This window comes from Callospermophilus lateralis, chromosome 2, assembly GCF_048772815.1.
Source record: "Callospermophilus lateralis isolate mCalLat2 chromosome 2, mCalLat2.hap1, whole genome shotgun sequence".
Classification (NCBI taxonomy): Eukaryota; Metazoa; Chordata; class Mammalia; order Rodentia; family Sciuridae; genus Callospermophilus; species Callospermophilus lateralis.
In genome coordinates this window covers 142,065,134-142,085,755 of record NC_135306.1, presented here as the reverse complement: position 1 = coordinate 142,085,755, position 20,622 = coordinate 142,065,134, and the positions used below count along the sequence as shown (strand labels likewise).

General features: G+C 35.9%; 1 pseudogene; it reads right to left on the bottom strand.

The window, feature by feature from the left end:
* LOC143640676 (ubiquitin-conjugating enzyme E2 E1 pseudogene) overlaps nucleotides 1-20,622 on the bottom strand; it is a 90,734-nt pseudogene that overhangs the window by 1,117 nt on the left and 68,995 nt on the right.

Here is a 20,622-nt window from a genome sequence, read left to right as displayed (position 1 = left end):
CCCTTCACCAGATTGTATCTATGCCAAATGTCCAATAAATAATTGCAAGCACAGGAATAAAATAATAATTGCTACTGACACAGAAATTTCCTTATATATACCAGCACAGCACTTAGCAGTATAAGGAGAGTCTCTCATTTTCCCATATGAGGATGCTATGAAGTTGGTACTTATTTTATTCCAATTATTAAAATAGTGTATTTAAAGCTTTAAAAGTTAAATTTGCCCAAGGTCACACAATTAATAGAAGACATGACTTGGATTTTCTTATGTCTATCTCCATAGTCAAAGAGTAAATTCCCTGAAACTCACCCCATCTTCTATTGCTTCAGCACCCTCTACATACCTCTAACAAGAAAAGAGCTTTTACAAAAGGTAAAGGAATACTAGGAAGCATTTCTGTGAAGCTGGATGATCTTGGCACAACTTCTGATTCCTCAGGATATCAAATCATGGGCAGATCCACTAGGAAAATTCCAAGGGAAAAAATATTGTTATGGGGAAAACCAGATTTAACTCACAGTTAAAAAAAAAAGGAGAAAATCTTATGTGGAGGGTTAAATAAGGTAAAAGAGGCTCTAATGAGAAGAATATAGTTTAGAAGAGAAGCTAGATCTGAGTATGGGTTAGGAAGAGAAGAAGGTGGACAAATGGTTACCTTTTCATGGCTGAATGGATGCATCTTTTGGAAGAGGATAAATTGTGGGAATCATTGGCCCAAATTCTTAAGAGGACGTGAGATAACGTGACCCAGGATGATGAGCCCATTGTGACCTTAGTGCAGGTATTTAAATTGCTCCTATGAATTCATTTAGGGAAAGCACCCAGCACAGTACCCAGTATCTAGTCAGAGAGGAACAGTGGCTGTTACTATTATTATTCAGGATTCATCACATAGTAGTTATTGAATAAATGGAAACTGCCTTTTTATAGTAAATTTTTAGAATTGTGTATTAGCAGAATCCCCCATGTATCAGAGATGAGTGGAAATGGCTAACATATTTTTCATTTTTACATATATTTTTATTTGACTTAGTTATGTACAACACCAGGACATACCCTGACATTATCAAAAAACTGTGGAACTGAACCCACTCCAGTTCAGTCCCCAGAACTTCCCCCTACTCCTGTCCCCAGTGACCCTCCCTCCACTCCACCAATCCCTCTTCAATCCATTTACAATTTACTTTTTTTTTAAACCAATGTCTCTTAGGTATACCCAGTGCTGGGTCTCACCATGCCACATCCATACATCCACACATGAAAGTTTAGTCAAACGTAGAATGAAATGGACATAATTTTCCTGTGTTTATATATGAATACACTTCCAATGTAACTCCACATCGTGTTTAAACACAAGAATGGGATTCTAATTAGAATAAGTTATACTCCATGTATATATGTCAAAATATACTCTACTGTCATGTATATCTAAAAAGAATAAAAAAGAAAGCTCAGATTCATTCTACTGTTTTTTCCCTTTCTAACCCCTTCTCTATCTTGCTAAATCCCCTTTATCTATTCCACTGATCTTTATTTTGATGAAATTCCTTCTGTTTCTTTTTTCCTTTCTCTCTTTTTTAACTCCCTTCTTTATTTTGAATTGACGTCCATTAGACCTTTGACTTCTGAGTACTGGCTTATTTCATTTAGCCTGATAGTCTCTAGTTCCCTTCATTTACCAGAAAATACCATAAAGTCATTCTTTATGGTTGAGTAATACTCCATTGTGTGTGTGTGTGTATATATATATATATAGATATAGATATAGATATATCTATATCTATATCTATCTATATATATCTATCTATAGATAGATATATATATATATATCATATTTTTTTATCCCATCACCTGTTGAGGGGCACCTACATTGGCTCCATGGCTTAACTACTGTGAACTGTGCTGCTATAAACATTGATATGGCTGTGTCAAAAATGAAATAAAGTACTTACTCATTTGGTTTTCTCAGAAATTCCTTAGAGAAGATATAAACATTATCCACATTTTCAGGAAAGCTAAATAGTTTATATAAGATCAGGCTGTAAATAGTTGTTAGAGGCAGGACCAAACTCATGTTTTAATCACCATCCCATAGTGATCAATAAAGTTATTGGGTATTATGCAATCTATTTCTGTAGTGCATATAATAAGGCTCAGAAACATTACAAAATGGGGGGGGGGGCTAGACAGGAAGAAAGAGAGGGAGAGAGGGAGGAAAATCATGCCAACAAAACCTCATTAACTCTAGCTCAACATAAATGGAAGAGAAAATGGATAAGAATCAGAAAACATTCAGCGAATGAGGCAGTGAACCCACTCTCCATATTAAGCCTGACAAGTTGACTGGCAGCATTGGAACATCATCCAAGATGTTCTAAATCAATGGGGAAATTTCAGGACCAGAGGGAAAGATGAATGTGAAAGAATGCTTCAGAAGTGCTTCCCATTAGATAACAAAAAGTCAAGTGGGAAACATTGCAAGTTAAAATACACTGACTGCAAAATCAGTAACCATTTGAAGAATGTAGCTTGAATGTTTAAGAGGCCAGACCGCCCTCCCACAAAAGAAAAAAAAAGAAAAGAAAATTGAAAAAAAGTGTGAAAGACTAAGTACATCTAGCAAAGGCAGGAGGAAAAAAATATATCAAAGGTGGGGAAGGGTTGCCTAATCCTACTGTGTATCAAACATTTAATTCTATATCTGCTCTTTGAAATATGTTAAATTTGCCCATTTGACACAAGAACATTGAAGTTTAGAAAGGCAAAGTAAATTTTCCAAGGTCATTCAGCTATTGTGGTGAGTTGCAAGCACAGCTACTAAAGATCAGCACATGAGAAATCTTGACTTATAAACCCATGATCTTTTCATTCCCAGGGATGAAAAAAGAAATAGATATGGAGATCCTGTTCAAAAGGCTTATCAAGGAGAAGAAAATGGCATGGAGTCTCAAATCTCAAATCTTTTCTTTCCTGCAAGGTGGTATGAGTTCTCATACCTCAGAATTACAATTCCATTTTTTTATATCCCTACTTGCGGGATATTTGGCCTATTATGGTTCCTTGAATCTTTTTCCGTTTTTGTATTTTTCATGGAACCAAACAAAAGGTAGATAAGTTAGGAACTGGGACTGATAGAAAACACATGAACACACACACACACACACACACACACACACACACACACACACACACTTCCTTTTCTTATTTAAAGAAGGCCTCACGGAGGAGGAGCAGTTAGAGCTTTCTCACCATAGCTTAGCCAACAGGTGTCTACAGGTGCCAGTTTTATTACTCATGCAAGGCAGGGCTCTTCTGTATCTAAAAAAGCTTCTTTATGATGCACCACATCTTCTTAGAGTTCATATCACTGTTCTAGAAGAACTTAATCCTCTTAAGGGATATTTAAAGATATCAAGAACATCATGATTTCCTCCCCCCCACTCTCTCTCTCTCCAAAACTTTAGGGCCTGTTCTTGCAATATTTCACTCCTGGTACTCAATTCTTTTTCAGATAAAGTTCTGGGTAGAAAATGATAGAAAGTCCAATTCAAATGACTTAAGCAATAATACAAATTGATTGTTTCATGAAACCATTCATATAAATCCTAAATAAGGTGATTCCAGAGTTGGTTAATCCAGTTACTCAATATTCTTAAAGACAGTTTTTTTCCATCCTCAACATACCGGTTTTGATCTCAAGGTAGCTCCTGCTATAATTTAAAGATGCTGCTGTATCTTTCTAGGTTCCCAAATAAGCACAATAATGCATTCTTTTTAGAAAGAAGGAAAACTTTCCTAGAGTTTTGTCACTGGAATTCTTGCCTTGTCTCAGTGCCCAGGATTGGCTTGTAAGAAATTTGGAAAAATGTAAGTTCAATGAGGGTACGTTGCATCTTGGATTCACTTCAGTAGGCACAGAATTCACAATATCTGTTGTCAATTATATTTAAACAACTATTTAATTTTATAATTTGTAATAATAAGTAAAAAAAACAGTGATAATATAGTATATTTGTTCAGACCTACATTCAAGTGGCCCAGGATTATTTTTTGTGCCCTCTTTTGGGATGCCAGATGAACAAACTTGGAATAATAATAAATCTACATTCATAACACACTTTTATCATTGCTTCATATAGAGTTGTTTATTCACTTATTTATTAACTATGTAATAGAAACCCATGAGCTCATCACTGAAAACAAAATTTAAGACCATAACTATAACGTACATCTAACCTATGGACATTCCCATAACCATTTTTCCTGTCTAACTTCATCCAAGATAATCATCCTAATGAATTATATCGATAGTCCCTTGATTTTCTTTTATTTCTCTAGTTTATCATGCATTTGCATATTCTAAAAACATCTTTACTTTATCGTTTTCAACTTTTAAAAAATAGAACCACTGACAAGTAATATTTGGGCATTCATTTCAAACTTGATATTATATTTGCTAATGTTCATTTGCTAATGTCCACATTTTCACAGGTCATCATAGTCTATTCACTTTGACGCTTATGCAATAGTCCACTCTGCAAATGTATTTTCCTATTTCCCTGTTGTTTATCACTTGAGCCATTTCACATGTTTCTACTATTGTAAAAATAGCCATTGTAAACAGCTGGTATTACTCCCACTGTATGCATGTAGGAGTTTCTCTTAGGTATTTACACCTCTGTGTGGTTTTGCTGGATCAGGAGGTACATGAATAATCAAACCTGGTAGGGTAAAGAAAACTGTATTCTGAAGTAGTTGAACCAATTTACATGTCTAATAGCAACTTCTAACAGAATGAGAAGCTCCATAACACCTCCAGTATATGGTGCTATCATTTCCCTGGTTTCATTTTTTCTATTTGTGCTTTCTTTCTTGATTTTCAGAGTACACCTCCCCCCCACACACACACATACATGTGCCTATGCACACATATATGTCCCTCATATGTTTGATCCAATCCCTTTATTATTTGTCCCTGTATGTGGGTAAGTAACTTAATCTCTCTCTTCCTCAATTTTTCACCTAAAAAATAAGGTAAAATACAGTTCTTACCTCATAGAGTTGTTTTGAACAATAAATGAGTTAATATAGAGAGGTGTCATCCTCGCATAAAAGACAAATAAATACCATGTCCCTGAACGGCCCCTCTTCATTTCCAAGACTCTAGTCAAGTTAAGAGAACAATGAGAATGAGTCTGGGCTAGAATGTACAAGTAAGTATTATCTTAAAAAGCACTGGTGGTGGGAGTCAGAACAAGTTAATGTTGTCTGTATAAAGCTTTTTTCTTGCATGCACACCAAGTTCTTTGAGATGCTGGTCATACAATGGGACAAAACAAGCAAAGTTGATGCTGCTTCTGTAATTTCACCTATAAAACACCTGGTGTGGACCAGAGAACTGTGGACAGAGAAAGGCTCATTCAGCTGCCTGCCACTGGGAAAAGCACGGTGGCGCCATAAAGGCACTATATTCTGGCAAAGTACCATGTGAAACAGGTGCACCTGTACACCAGAAAGTCCATAGCTACTGGACTTTCTGGCAAAGCACCTGCCCAGCCTGATGCCACTGGGTCCTCCCTGTAAAAATTTCTTAAAAAACCTTATGTCTTACATCGAAACTCTGGGTCTTTTTTGGTCTCTTGGCCACCTATCCATCTGCCACTGGACAGTGGATGGCACAAAGAGCAATTCACATGGTAGCTGACATACAATTAAAGTGTTAGCTCTCATTATCACATGGAACCTACTATGTGCTATGTCTTAAAATGCTTTATCTCATTTACCTCACAAAATCCTATGAGGTACTGGTGTTATCATTCCCACTTTACAAATAAACAAGTTACAATTTTAAAAAGTCAAATAATTTGCCCAATTTCATACAGTTAGGATTTGAGAGGACTAGAGTAAGCCCTCCCAAAATCTGACACAGAACTTCTGTTTTTAACGATATTGCCTCTTTTATTCACCATGAAATTGAAACATTCCTGTGAAATTTTGCAACAGGAGAAAGATACTTGGAAGTGACACTATGACCCATTACATATGTGAAAATAGAGTTTCTACCTTTCAGAGCAGTTAATGAAATTCAGAGTGGTCAGTATATATAGTGGTAACAACTGGCACATAATTGCTGGGAGCCATTAGCCAAGTAGGTATGACAATTTCCTTGCCAGCGTACCCCCATGTTGCTTAGTGGAAGGTGACCTTGCTCAAGGACCAGGGCGGATTCGTGTTTAGGGTGTTCCCTGTTTAGGATAATCCGAGTTTAGGGCGTTCCCGGTTTAGGAAGATTATTCCTGCTGGGAATAGGGCGTATCCTGCTGCCTGAGTTCCCCTTGCATAATGTGTGGTAATAAGTGCTAGTTACAATTATTATTTTCTCATAATATCTCACAAATTCAATGTGACTAGTCTACTACCTATTTCATCAATGGGAATGTGAAGCTTCAAGAGGGTAACTTGCCTAAGAAAATGTGCTACCAGACTCCTAACAGACCTATATGCTTGCCTGATTGTAAAGTCTATGCACATCTTACAATACAAATGGATGAAGTTCTGTGCCAAAGAAGAGAAATTATACAGCCTGTGTGGGGACATCCAAATGTGGACAACTGCTGTTATTAAGAAACAGCCTAAAAGTTATGGAAAAGAATTAAGTCAAATTCCAAACAAATGGATCTACCTAGATCATCTCACTGAAAATTTTTCATTCCTACTTAAGGTCAGGTCATTGTTTCCATGTTGTACACAGAGAAAGAAATTAAGATATATTTAGGATGCTTCAATAAATATATGCATACTACAGTAACTGTGATAATTATCAGGAGTGGTGAATATGGCCCTTAGAATATTAAATCCTGTGGCATATGATTCATGATAAAATTATCTACTTTATAGTCTTCACTTCTACCTACATAAATAGTATGAACATTTTCCCATATTTGAAAGGCTTTGGGTTGAAAGATGAAATTGATTTGTTCTGTATGACTCCATAGAAGAGATCTAAGACCAATGTATGAGGCGTTACTGTTATTAAAAATAAACTAACATTTATTAAGCAATTATTATCCATCAGGCAATGTGCTAAGTACTTTATGTGAATCATTTCATTTAATCCTGACAATGATGTAAGTGGTAGGTTTCATTCTGTGGATGAAAAAAACAGAGGCTTAAAGCAGTTAAATGATTTGTTAGTAATTTATGACTGATGAACAGTGGATTCTAACTCAGGATTGCTGATATCCAAAAATGCATATTCTCTACCACAATGGTATATGCTTAAAAGTAAGAAAAGCATTGAAACAGAGCTGTCTAAACAGTGTCGTCATGTCTCCATTGCCAGAGGTATAAAAGAAAGGGCTGGGAAACCATTTGACTGGATTCTATTAAAGTGATTTGAATATTTATTAATTCAACCCATATCTATTAAACGCTGACTATATAGAAGTCACTATCTAATAAGCTAAGGATTAAATTAAAAGCAGGATTCTTTTCAAGAAATTGGATTTAAGTGTGAATGAATACTAAACTGAATGATTCTTTAGTTTCTCTAACCATGTAATTCTGTGATTCTTTATTTCCTTTATTTCAAATAATGCTAGTAGTTCCTAAAACAATGAAAACAGAAGGAATTTCTGTAAATCCAGCTGATTACTCTCTTTCTCAATATTTTACTCACTCTCCTAGTCAATATGATGATTTTAATTATGTTCAATGCCACTTGGATTTGAGAAGTGAAATCCAGGCATCTCTGCAGCTTTTGAAATCTCACACTGTGATGTAGAGTGAGCCGCCCATTTCCTAAGTATGTGGTTATGTTCTCACTGCAATTTCATCAGGGATAGGAGATTATCCATTTTTCTGCTTGAAATAATCATTTCATTTCTTGTCTTCAGTTTCAATAGCTTATATATTTGGATAACAAGAGGTATAGACATCACTTTTGTTTCTTCTATTTACCAAACATCATGAGACATTTCCCCACAAATGGCGGAGCACATTGAAAGGAATAACACAAGTGCCAACATTTCCTAACTCATTAAAAGTCTATTGAATTTTTCAATTATATACTTGGAAAAGATTTTATAACTAAAGTGGTTTTGAAAAAATCATTCATGGTCATTTTTACATTATGCAGTTTCTGGCAAAGATATAGCCACAAAGAAGGATATTTCCATAGTCATCAGATTTTATTGATTCTGTGCATCTGATAGGAAAGTGGCAATTTATTATTACAAAATTGGGAAGTAAGCCTTATGATCCAATTTGTATTTTGTGATTTAAGTGTATGTCACACCACAAAAATATAAGAGCAAGGAAACACTATGAGGTATTGAAAAATAGCTTAAAACTTTCAATGGTTCCACGATTGCCCACAGTGGCTTTGCATCAGATTGGTCCACAGAGCTTTGAACTTTTCCCCTTGAATACGTGGTGCATTATGTCTTCCCTGCTAGTGTGTGAGCTCCCAGAAGTCAAGTTCCATAGTGTATTATTCATCTCTTATCCATAATGCTTGGACAACTAGCTACAGTGGTGCATGCTAAGTTACTATTTATTGAATGAAAAACCAAGTGAATGAGTAAATGGCATCATGGCCTATGCAATCTTTTAAGCCAAAACTTTGAATCCTAAACTTTTCTCTGGTGTCCGGTCACCAAAGTCATGAAGTTACCTAGAGCTGAGGATTCGACAGCTGTAGGGTTTGTTTTGATACTTTACTCCTGTTCTTTCCAATTACAAATACAGAAAAGTTTTGTCCATGGACTAGTGTCAGTTTTATGCCCCTTTATAATACCATATGGTCTTTGGTCAAGTCTAGACACCCTGCCATGCTCTACAAGGCTTTTTATGCTCTGTTTCTACCTGCCAGTAGGCCATTTTCACATGATTACCATAACCATAACTCACCATCCACCCACATGGACCACTCAGACCTCCAAGATGGGCCATTATCTCTTTCTTACCACTGTGTTTTTATGAATATTTTGCATATATTTTTCCTTCTTTAAAACCTTTTCACCCTGGTATATTTCACCTGCCATAAAAAATTTTCAGCTCAGCTGTTCAGCTTTCCTGGAAATTTTCCTCAGCAAATTCTCACCCTCCTAAGTTGATGTGTCAGCTTTTTATCACTATGACCAAAAGACCAAAAAGAACAACTTAGAAAAGTTTATTTGGGTTCATGTTTTCAGTGGTTCAGCCTATGGTTGAACAACTCCATAGCTCTGGGCCCAAGATGAGGCAAAATATCACAGTGGAAGAGCGTGGTAGAGGAAAGCTGCTCAGCTCATGACAGCCAGGAAGATGAAGACGAAGACGAAGAAGAAGAAAGACAGACTGACAGAGACGAAAAGCATGCAAGTTTCCAGGGACAAAATATAAACTCCAAAGATATGCCCCCAGTGACCTAATTTCTCCAGCTGTGCCAACAGTTACCACCCAATTAATCCATTCAAGTGGATCAATCTACTGATTAGGTAAAATATCTCATCTATTTATTTCATATCTGAACATTCTTGCTTTGAGGGACATCTCATAGCCAAATTATAACAGTCTTGCTAGTTGCACATCCTCCTGGTAGTTCTAGGCTCAGGTGACTGCACAGCTAACTGTCTATCTGTCTTTCCCAATTGTCTAAGGAATTTTCAATGAAGAGATTCTGGCACCTAGGGCAGACATATTTCATGTGATTCTGACAACTCTACAGGTTGTATCTGTAATGTAACTCAAGAATTTCCTTCCATCAACTTGTTTAAAATGCATTTAGTTTGATGATGTAAACATAGTTTTCCTTAAATTAATATCATCTGGAAAACATTTTAATGAAAGATATTATATTATAATGAGAAATGAAATTTGAGAATTAAAAATCAAGAGATGTTTTATCAGGAAAATATCTTCCAAGAGGGTTTTTGCAGAATGCACCTGCGGAATTAAAAGTTTTTTATAACATAAGCACTGTGCTAGACACAGAGTACACAAAGGTAATTCCTACCCTCAAAGAGTTAGCCACTAAATTTAATTATTAAATATGAACCACACTATCAGTATTGATCAATACTGCTTAAGCACAAATGTGCTCAGAAATAATTTTGCATAGTCATAGAAGCTTAAATAAATTTGTGTTCTCTGTTTCCTCTTTTTCTGATTGTAAATCCCACTTTATTAAAGATGCCTTTATAAATGCCTTTAACTCATTTATTCATTCACATAATAAATATTTCCTGATCATGTCTCAGGCACTTTGCTGAGCACAGATAGTTCAAAAATCACAATAAGATAAATACTTTTCCTTAAGTCATTTATAATAAAAATAATTAAATATAATAAACATAGTAAACCTAAAAACAAAGTAAAGCTAACTCTACATAAGGTTCAGGAACAGCTGCAAAGTGAAGATAAGATTTAACGGAGATCTTGAAGAAAGAGAATTTGCCAGAGATTTGTTTATTAGAGGCAATGACAGAGTTGAACATATAATTTTTTTTCACCAGGTATAAGAACCAATAACCTCCAGCTGTACACACACAATTAGTAACCAATAAAGGTGACAACTTTCCTAAAGATAGGTGCTTAGTATTTCTCTCACTAGATTCCTATGGATTATTTTCCCAGGCTCTTGATTTTTTATTTATTTTTGGTTCTCAAATGATAAATGTATATATTTATAGGGTTCAAGGTAATGTTTTGATATATGTAGACATCCTAGAAAATTAAATCAAGATAATTAACATATCCATCACCTCACCTACTTATCTTTTTAAAAATGTATTTAGTTGATGAAAATTATATAACTTTATAATATATGTGTTACTTGGAAATATGTATACATTATGAATGACTAATTAACTAATGTCACCATGAGATACAAAAATAGATATCATGAATTCACACTTGGAATTAAAATTCTGTTTCTCTTGACCAACATCTCTCTAATCCCAGCCAACCCTACCCCAACATATTGTAAACAACATTCTACTCTTTGCTTCTATTCGGTTAATTTTTTTTTTTAAATTACACATATAAATGAGATCATCTGGTATTTTTCTTTCTTAAATTTTTTAAAAAGTGTTCTTCCAAGATAGATTTCTAAAGAGGACCAAATAACAATCTATTTATTTTCTTTATTTTACTCATATTGGCTACAGGATTTTCAACAAACTTTTATGTATGTGTGGGGAACACTCAACAAACTATATTAGCTATATTTGTTTTCCTATGCCATAAAGCCTTTGACTTGAGAACAAGTTTGCTTTTACCACATTTTGCAAACTTGGATTGTCCCATGCCTTCCAAACATTAAAATGTGGGAGTTATGGAAGAGAAAGAGTTTCACAAAATTTCAAACACATCTGGACAGCATCTCAGTAAACAGTTGATCTGTATCTTTTAAATACTAACTGAGACAAGTAAGAAGACTTGTCTGTGAAATATACCAATTTGGAATTTTTTTCTTAAATTTCATCTTTCTAACTGCAAATGTAATATATTCACATAGTAAAAAAATACAGAAAAGACCTGCGACTCACCAGCAGATCAGGCCCAGCGACCCGCAGAGCGGCAGAGCCACCCCCCACCCCTGCAAGGTAGGCGCACCTGACACCCACCAGCAGGTCAGGCCCAGCAACCTGCGGAGGGGCACAGCTGCCCCACCCGCCTGCTAGGTAGGCGGAACCGTGACCACCAACAGAACAGGCCCAGCGGCTGGCCAGACACATCGCCCAGGTTGGGGGAGGGGCAGAGCCACCGGGCGCCTGCAAGGTAGGCGGACCCGCAACCCACCGGCAGGTCAGGCCCAGCAACCTGCGGAGGGGCACAGCTGCCCCACGTGCCTGCTAGGTAGGCAGAACCGTGACCACCAACAGAACAGGCCCAGCGGCCGGCCAGACACATTGCACCGCCCCAGTTGGGGGAGGGGCAGAGCCGCCGGGCGCCTGCAAGGTAGGCAGACCTGCGACCCACCGGCAGGTCAGGCCCAGCAACCTGCGGAGGGGCACAGCTGCCCCACCCACCTGCAAGGTAGGCGGAACCGTGACCACTGACAAAACAGGCCCAGTGGCCCGCCAGACACATCGCCCCGGTTGGGGGAGGGGCAGAGGCGCCACCAGCACCTACTAGGTAGACAGACCTGCAACCGACAGACAGAACAGGCCTAGCGGCCAGCGGAGGGGCAGAGCCGCTGCTCACGCCTGCAAGGTAGGCGGACCTGTGACCACCGAAAGAACAGGCCCACCGAAAGTACAGGCCCAGCGGCCTGCCGGCGTGGTAGGCACATTGCCCCAATTGGAGGAGGGGCAGAACCATCGCCAAAACCTGCGAGGGAGACTTTGCAACCATACAAGAGCAATATAAATATATAGGGGGAAAAATCAATAACACAACAGTTTCACCAAGCAGAAAGAAACGCGATCAGTATGAAAAGACAAGGAAAGAAAGGACCACAAGCAATGCAGGTCAACTCAACTTTAGAAGAGGTAATATCTGCAGCAGATGGAATGTCAGATAAAGAATTCAGGATATACATGCTTCAGATGATCTGGAGTCTCAAGGAAGACATTAGACAGCAAAATCAGACAATGAAAGACCACTTCGACCACTTCGACAATGAATTACATAAACAAATCCAAGAAGCAAAAGATCAATTATACAGGGAGATAGAGGTTATAAAAAACAAACAAACAGAAATCCTGGAAATGCAGGAAGCAATAAACCAACTTAAAAACTCAATTGAGAATACTACCAGCAGAGTAGAACACTTAGAAGATAGAACATCAGACAATGAAGACAAAGTATTTCAACTGGAGAAGAACAGACAGCTCAGCAAAGCTGTTAAGAAACCATGAGCAGAACATTCAAGAAATATGGGATAACATAAAGAGACCAAATTTAAGAGTCATTGGGATACAGGAAGGTATAGAGGTCCAAACCAAAGGAATGAGCCACCTATTCAATGAAATAATACGAGAAAACTTCCCAGACTTGAAGAATGAGGCAGAATCCCAAATCCTAGAAGCCTACAGGATGCCGAATGTGCAAAATCATAAGAGATCCACACCTAGACACATTATAATGAAGATGCCCAACATACAGAATAAGGAGAGAATTTTAAAAGCTACAAGAGAAAGGAAGCAGATTACATTTAGGGGTAAACATTTAGGATAACAGCTGATCTTTCAACACAGACTCTGAAAGCTAGAAGATCCTGGAATAACATATTTCAAACACTGAAAGAAAATGGGTTCCAACCAAGAATTGTGTATCCAGCGAAATTAAGCTTCAGGATGGAAGATGAAATTAAAAATTTCCATGATAAACAAAAGTTAAAAGAATTTGCAGCTAGAAAACCATCTCTTCAAAACATCCTCGGCAAAATATTACAGGAAGAGGAAATGGAAAATATCAATGAAAACCAACAGCAGGAGGTAGTACAGTAAAGGGGGGGGATAATCAAAGAGGAAAACAAACCATGTTTAGTAACATAAATAAACAAATATGGCTGGAAGAACAACCCATATCTCAATAATAACCCTAAATGTTAATGGCTTAAACTCACCAATTAAGAGACACAGGCTAGTAGAATGGATCACAAAACAAGACCCAACAATATGCTGCCTTCAGGAGACGCATTTGATAGGAAAAGACATACATAGACTGAAGGTGAAAGGTTGGGAAAAATCATATCACTCATATGGACTTCGGAAACAAGCAGGAGTGTCCATACTCATATCAAATAAAATAGATTTCAAGCCAAAGTTAATCAAAAGGGATAAAGAGGGACACTACATACTGCTCAAGGGAACCATACACCAACAAGACATAACAATCATAAATATATATGCCCCAAACAATGGTGCAGCTATGTTCATCAAACAAACTCTTCTCAAGTTCAAGAGTCTAATAGACCACCATACAATAATCATGGGAGACTTCAACACACCTCTCTCGCCACTGGACAGATCTTCCAAACAAAAGTTGAATAAGGAAACTATAGAACTCAATAACATAATTAATAACCTAGACTTAATTGACATATATAGAATATACCACCCAAGATCAAGTAGTTACACTTTTTTCTCAGCAGCACATGGATCCTTCTCAAAAATAGATCATATATTATGTCACAGGGCAACTCTTAGACAATATAAAGGAGTAGAGATAATACCATGCATCTTATCTGATCATAATGGAATGAAATTGAAAATCAACGATAAAAGAAGTAAGAAAAAATCATGCATCACTTGGAGAATGAACAATAGGTTACTGAATGATCAATGGGTTATAGAAGACATCAAGGAGGAAATTTAAAAATTCTTAGAGATAAATGAAAACACAGACACAACATATCGGAATCTATGGGACACATTGAAAGCAGTTCTAAGAGGAAAATTTATTGCTTGTAGTTCATTCCTTAAAAAAAGAAAAAACCAACAAATAAATGATCTAATACTTCAACTCAAAATCCTAGAAAAAGAAGAGCAAAACAACAGCAAAAGAAGTAGAAGACAAGAAATAATTAAAATCAGAGCTGAAATTAATGAAATCGAAACAAAAGAAACAATTGAAAAAATTGACAAAACTAAAAGTTGGTTCTTTGAAAAAATAAATAAAATCGACAGACCCTTAGCCACGCTAACGAAGAGAAGAAGAGAGAGAACTCAAATTACTAGCATACGGGATGAAAAAGGCAATATCACAACAGACACTTCAGAAATACAGAAGGTTATCAGAAATTATTTTGAATCCTTATACTCCAATAAAATAGAAGATAGTGAAGGCATCGATAAATTTCTTAAGTCATATGATCTGCCCAGATTGAGTCAGGAGGATATTGACAACCTAAAGAGACCAATATCAATTGAGGAAATAGAAGAAACCATCAAAAGACTACCAACTAAGAAAAGCCCAGGACCGGATGGGTATACAGCAGAGTTTTACAAAACCTTTAAAGAGGAACTAATACCAATACTTTTCAAGCTATTTCAGGAAATAGAAAAAGAGGGAGAACTTCCAAATTCATTCTATGAGGCCAACATCACCCTGATTCCTAAACCAGACAAAGACACTTAAAAGAAAGAAAACTACAGACCAATATCTCTAATGAACCTAGATGCAAAAATCCTCAATAAACTTCTGGCGAACCGGATACAAAAACATATCAAAAAAAATTGTGCACCATGATCAGGTAGGATTTATCCCTGGGATGCAAGGTTGGTTCAATATATGGAAATCAATGTTATTCACCACATCAATAGGCTTAAAAATAAGAACCATATGATCATCTCGATAGATGCGGAAAAAGCATTCGACAAAGTACAGCATCCCTTTATGTTCAAAACTCTAGAAAAACTAGGGATAACAGGAACATACCTCAATATTGTAAAAGCAATCTATGCTAAGCCTCAGGCTAGCATCATTCTGAATGGAGAAAAACTGAAGGCATTCCCTCTAAAATCTGGAACAAGACAGGGATGCCCTCTCTCACCACTTCTGTTCAACATAGTTCTCGAATCACTGGCCAGAGCAATTAGACAGATGAAAGAAATTAAAGGCATAAAAATAGGAAAAGAAGAACTCAAATTATCACTATTTGCAGATGACATGATTCTCTACCTAGCAGACCCAAAAGGGTCTACAAAGAAACTATTAGAGCTAATAAATGAATTCAGCAAAGTGGCAGGATATAAAATCAACACGCATAAATCAAAGGCATTCCTATATATCAGCGACAAATCCTCTGAAATGGAAATGAGGACAACCACCCCATTCACAATATCCTCAAAAAAAAATAAAATACTTGGGAATCAACCTAACAAAAGAGGTGAAAGACTTATTCAATGAAAACTACAGAACCCTAAAGAGAGAAATAGAAGAAGATCTTAGAAGATGGAAAAATATACCCTGTTCATGGATAGGTAGAACTAACATCATCAAAATGGCGATATTACCAAAAGTTCTCTATAGGTTTAATGCAATGTCAATCAAAATCCCAACGGCATTTCTTGTAGAAATACAGAAAGCAATCATGAAATTTATATGGAAAAATAAAAGACCCAGAATAGCAAAAACAATGCTAAGCAGCAAGTGTGAATCAGGCGGTATAGCTATACCAGACTTCAAACTATACTACAGAGCAACAGTAACAAAAACAGCATGGTACTGGTACCAAAACAGGCGGGTGGACCAATGGTACAGAATAGAGGACACAGAAACCAATCCACAAAATTACAACTATCTTATATTTGATAAAGGGGCTAAAAGCATGCAATGGAGGAAGGATAGCATCTTCAACAAATGGTGTTGGGAAAACTGGAAATCCATATGCAACAAAATGAAACTGGCCAGTAGGGGTGGTCCTGTGTTGGAGGCTGGGCTCTGGGTAAGAAAGACAGTCTCTGCCCTAACAGAATCTGCATTCTACTAGAAACAGTAGACATTCCACAACTAATCATGAATGTGATGGTATAACAAAGGAAAAGTGTGGAGTGAGTTAGGAATTTGTCACCAGGGGACCAAATCTAATCTGATGAATTACAGGCTTTCCCAAACCATCTATGTCAGCATTATTTGCACGTAGTTGAATAATACGATTTCTGACATTATATGTTACTTTTGTCATTTAATGCTATATCCTGAGTATTCCCTGAGTAATAAAATGTTTGTTTTAACTTCCTACATAATATTTAGACATAGAAATGCATCCATTTATTTAACTATTTCCTATTACTGGGAAATTTGTTAGTTGCCTATTTTTCTTTGTTATAAACAATAATATATAACTTTGCTTCAAAAAGCTCTTTATGTCAGATAATTTCCTTGGGAAAAAGAATTTTAAAATTGGAAAGCTGCAAGACATCTAGAGTATTGTGGAATTTTGGAAAGCATATTTGCTAAATGCATGAATATATAAATGAATAGTAATAAGAAAATTGTCACCATTTCAATTTGAAAGATGTGTAGGGCTGTTCTAAGAGAAAGGAATGGGTGCTAGGCAGTTCTTATTGACTCAAGTCCAAATTTTCATTGTTGACCAAAAAGAAACACTGTTAGAATCTTCATTAGTTACACTTCAATGTGTACTTTTGTATAGAACTACATTCCTTCATTAGCATACAATATCCTCCTTCTCAATCTTTACTGCCTGGAGTCAAATTCTGCATGTCATATAATCACCAATAGGAAATGTGGTTGTGGTTCTCATGCACATTCCCTGTCTCCCCCACTGATAGAGTAGAGCTATGGACAGCAGCTATACAACACTCACACCTTTCCTGACTCCTTAGATTCTAATTTTCTTATCTTAAAACTGAGGATTAATATATCTGGCTTTGTGGCTGTTAAGATGTTGAAAGATTGAAGATGGAGAACATCCACATGCTACAGCCAACTGTGCATCTTGCACTGTAAGGTGCTTCATCTGTTGAATATAATGTCCACAGTGGTGGCTTTGGTAGTGTTCAGTTCATTTGTCAAGAAAAAACAAGTGAGGAAAGGGGACCAAGAGTAAGGGAATGACAGCTAAAGGGCACAGGGTTTCTTCCTGAGGTTATAAAAATGTCCTAAAGTCAACTTCTGTGATGGTTATATATAGTATTAAATATACAAAATACTATTAAATTATGCTCTTTCAAATGAGTTTTTAAAAATGAGTTTTTAAGCTAAAATATCACTCTAGTCAGACAGATTCTGGCATATGTAAGACTATATTTTAATTATTAAATAAATATTTACTAAGCACCTGCTACATGACAGGAACTCTTCTTAAGAGCAAAGATAAAGTAATGTATATGCCAAATAAATTCCTGCCTTTATGAAGCAGGCCCAAAACATATGAATATATAATAAATAAACACCAGGCATAATTTCTATGAAAAAAAAGAGAAAGTCCAAAGACTACTTTAAGTAAAGGGAAGGAAAGACAGCTCTGTACAGGTATCATATAAATGAAACTGAATGACATAAAGTAGCAGCTAAGGCAGAGGGAATGGCAAGTACAGTGGGCCGAAATAAAAAATAACTATGTCACATTCAAGAAATAGGGAAAATTGTCAAAAGGGATAGAGCTTATTGAAATCTATCTTGTCAAAGTTTGTGCTACTGCCAAATTTAATATTTGCTTCTTATCTGTATTCTCATTATAATCCCAGGTCTTTGCTGATTTCACAAAATGGCACAGTTTTACCAGAAATAATTCTTGAATTATAATAGCATTTTTGGGAACTTTTTACATAACCAAAATTCCCCTTTTGGAGATATCTTAGAGCTAAAAGGTAGCAAAATTCCTAAAAATCAACCATCTTCTCTCTTCTCTGGGAATAAAAAGATTGCTTTAAAAAAAATTCTTCAGTGAAGCTTCATTATGATCACATAGTGTGTGTGTGTGTGTGTGTGTGTGTGTGGTGTGTGTGTGTGTGTGTGTGTGTGTGTATATATATATATATATACATATATATATATATATATATATATATATGTTTGCATATGTGTGTGTGCATATCTGTGTGTATTCCAAAATACCTTCTTCAAAAATTTATTTGCCCAAAGCTGACAAAATTTTAGAAACAATTCTTTTTTTCCTTAAACATCTTTTCAATTTTTTGATTAACATATAATAATTGTTCATTTTCACAGGGTACAGTGCAATACTTCAATATAGTATTTTCTGATTTAATTAGCATAATTAGCTTTTTCTTTTTCTTATCATTACTTTGAATTTCTCTCTTCCAGTTATTTCTAAAATATATAACAGATTATTATGGACAATAGCATCACACTATTCTATAGAATGCTATTGCTCCAGTTTTCTGCCGCATAATGTAATGAAACAGTTATTACTAATTACTTCTATCTGTGTATCAGTAGCTGTTATACAACCTTTCGCTATTCCCTTTCTCTACCCTCACCCCTCCCCATCTTTAGCAATCACTATTATGCATTCCAACCAAATTTTTCAAATGCCACATATTAGAAAGAACATGAAATATTTCTTTTTGTATCACTTATTTCATTCATTTAAGTTCCATCCATTTTGGTACAAATATTATTATTTTTTTGTTAGTGAATGATAGTCCATTTCTTTATTCACTCATCCACTGACTTGAATCTAGGCTAATTCCATATATTGGGTATTGTGAATAGTGCAACGATAAACTTAGGTATGCAAGTGTCTCTTTGATAGGCTGATTTCATTTCCTTTGTATATTTCTCAGAAGTGGGATCACTGAACAATATGTTGGATCTATTTTTCATTTTGGGAGGAACCTCCATATTGTTCTCTGTGGTGGCTACACTAATTCACATCCTCATTGATGGTGTATGAAAGTACCTTTTCTCCATATTTCACTAGCATTTGGTATTTTTCTTTTGTAATTTTGATAATAGCCATTCTAACTGGGGCAACATGGTATCTCATTGTGATTTTGACTGCATTTCCCTGACAGATAATAAAGTTGAGTCTTTTTTCATCACTTTATTGTCTATTTTAATATCTTTTTTTGAGAAGTGTCTTTTCACATTCTTTCCCCATTTTTAATTGGATTATTTGGGTCTTTTGTTATTATTAAGTTTTTAAAAGTCCTTGTATATTCTGTATATCCATCCCTTCTCAGATTTATAGTTTGCATTATTTTCTCCCAGCTGTGAGTTGTCTCTTCACACTGTTTCTTTTGACATACAGAATTTTCTTAGTTTGATATAATTCCATTTGACTATTTTTTGCTTTTGTTTCCTGTGCTTTGGGAGTGTTATCTAAAAATATCATTGCCTATACCAATGACTTGAAGTGTTTTCTTCTAGTATTTTCATAATTTCAAGTCTTACAAGCAAAAGTCTTGTTGCTCTAATCATTGCCTATATCCCACAGTATATTTTCCTCTTTTCAATAGTTTTCCTATCATTTCTTTAGATCATCTTCCCCTTTCTTACAAATCTTCTTATCTAAAGCCTACCTCCAACCCTCATTTCCATACTAAAAGTCACAATTTCCTTTAAAGAGTATATCACCAAAACAGGAATATACACATGGAAGGCAGGTTTTAATCTCTGGATTCAGTCTTACTTACAGTAAAACATCACATTTTCTCAACCTCTAAGAGAAAAGACAGAAATATACTAAATAACTTCAATAATACTATAAATTTACTATTCTAACCTCCCTGACCTATGATAACTAATTTTTGCATTAGTGGGTTCATCCAACATTTAATGCTGGGGCAAACACACTACTACTACTACTACTACTACTACTACTACTACCACCACCACCACCACCACCACCAATACAAACAACTTATTGGAAATACTTGAAAATGTGAAGTTATTCTTGAGACCCATCAAAGGGAACAGAGATGCAAAATAGCACAAAATGTGGGATAACCCTTACTGAGGATTGCATTTGTTATATTTCCAGCAAAGAATTACCTGATATTAATCTAGTCTACCAAGCAAAGAAAAGGCAAATCCAACATAGGTTTTAGAATCATTTTTTTCAATAATTTCAGTCAACCCTGAGAGATAGAACCACCAACAGATGTTTCTGCTATACTCTGCTCATTTTTAATGAATGGCCTTAAGCTAGAAAGCAGAACTTAAAAACAAATACTAGAATGGGAAATAATTCTC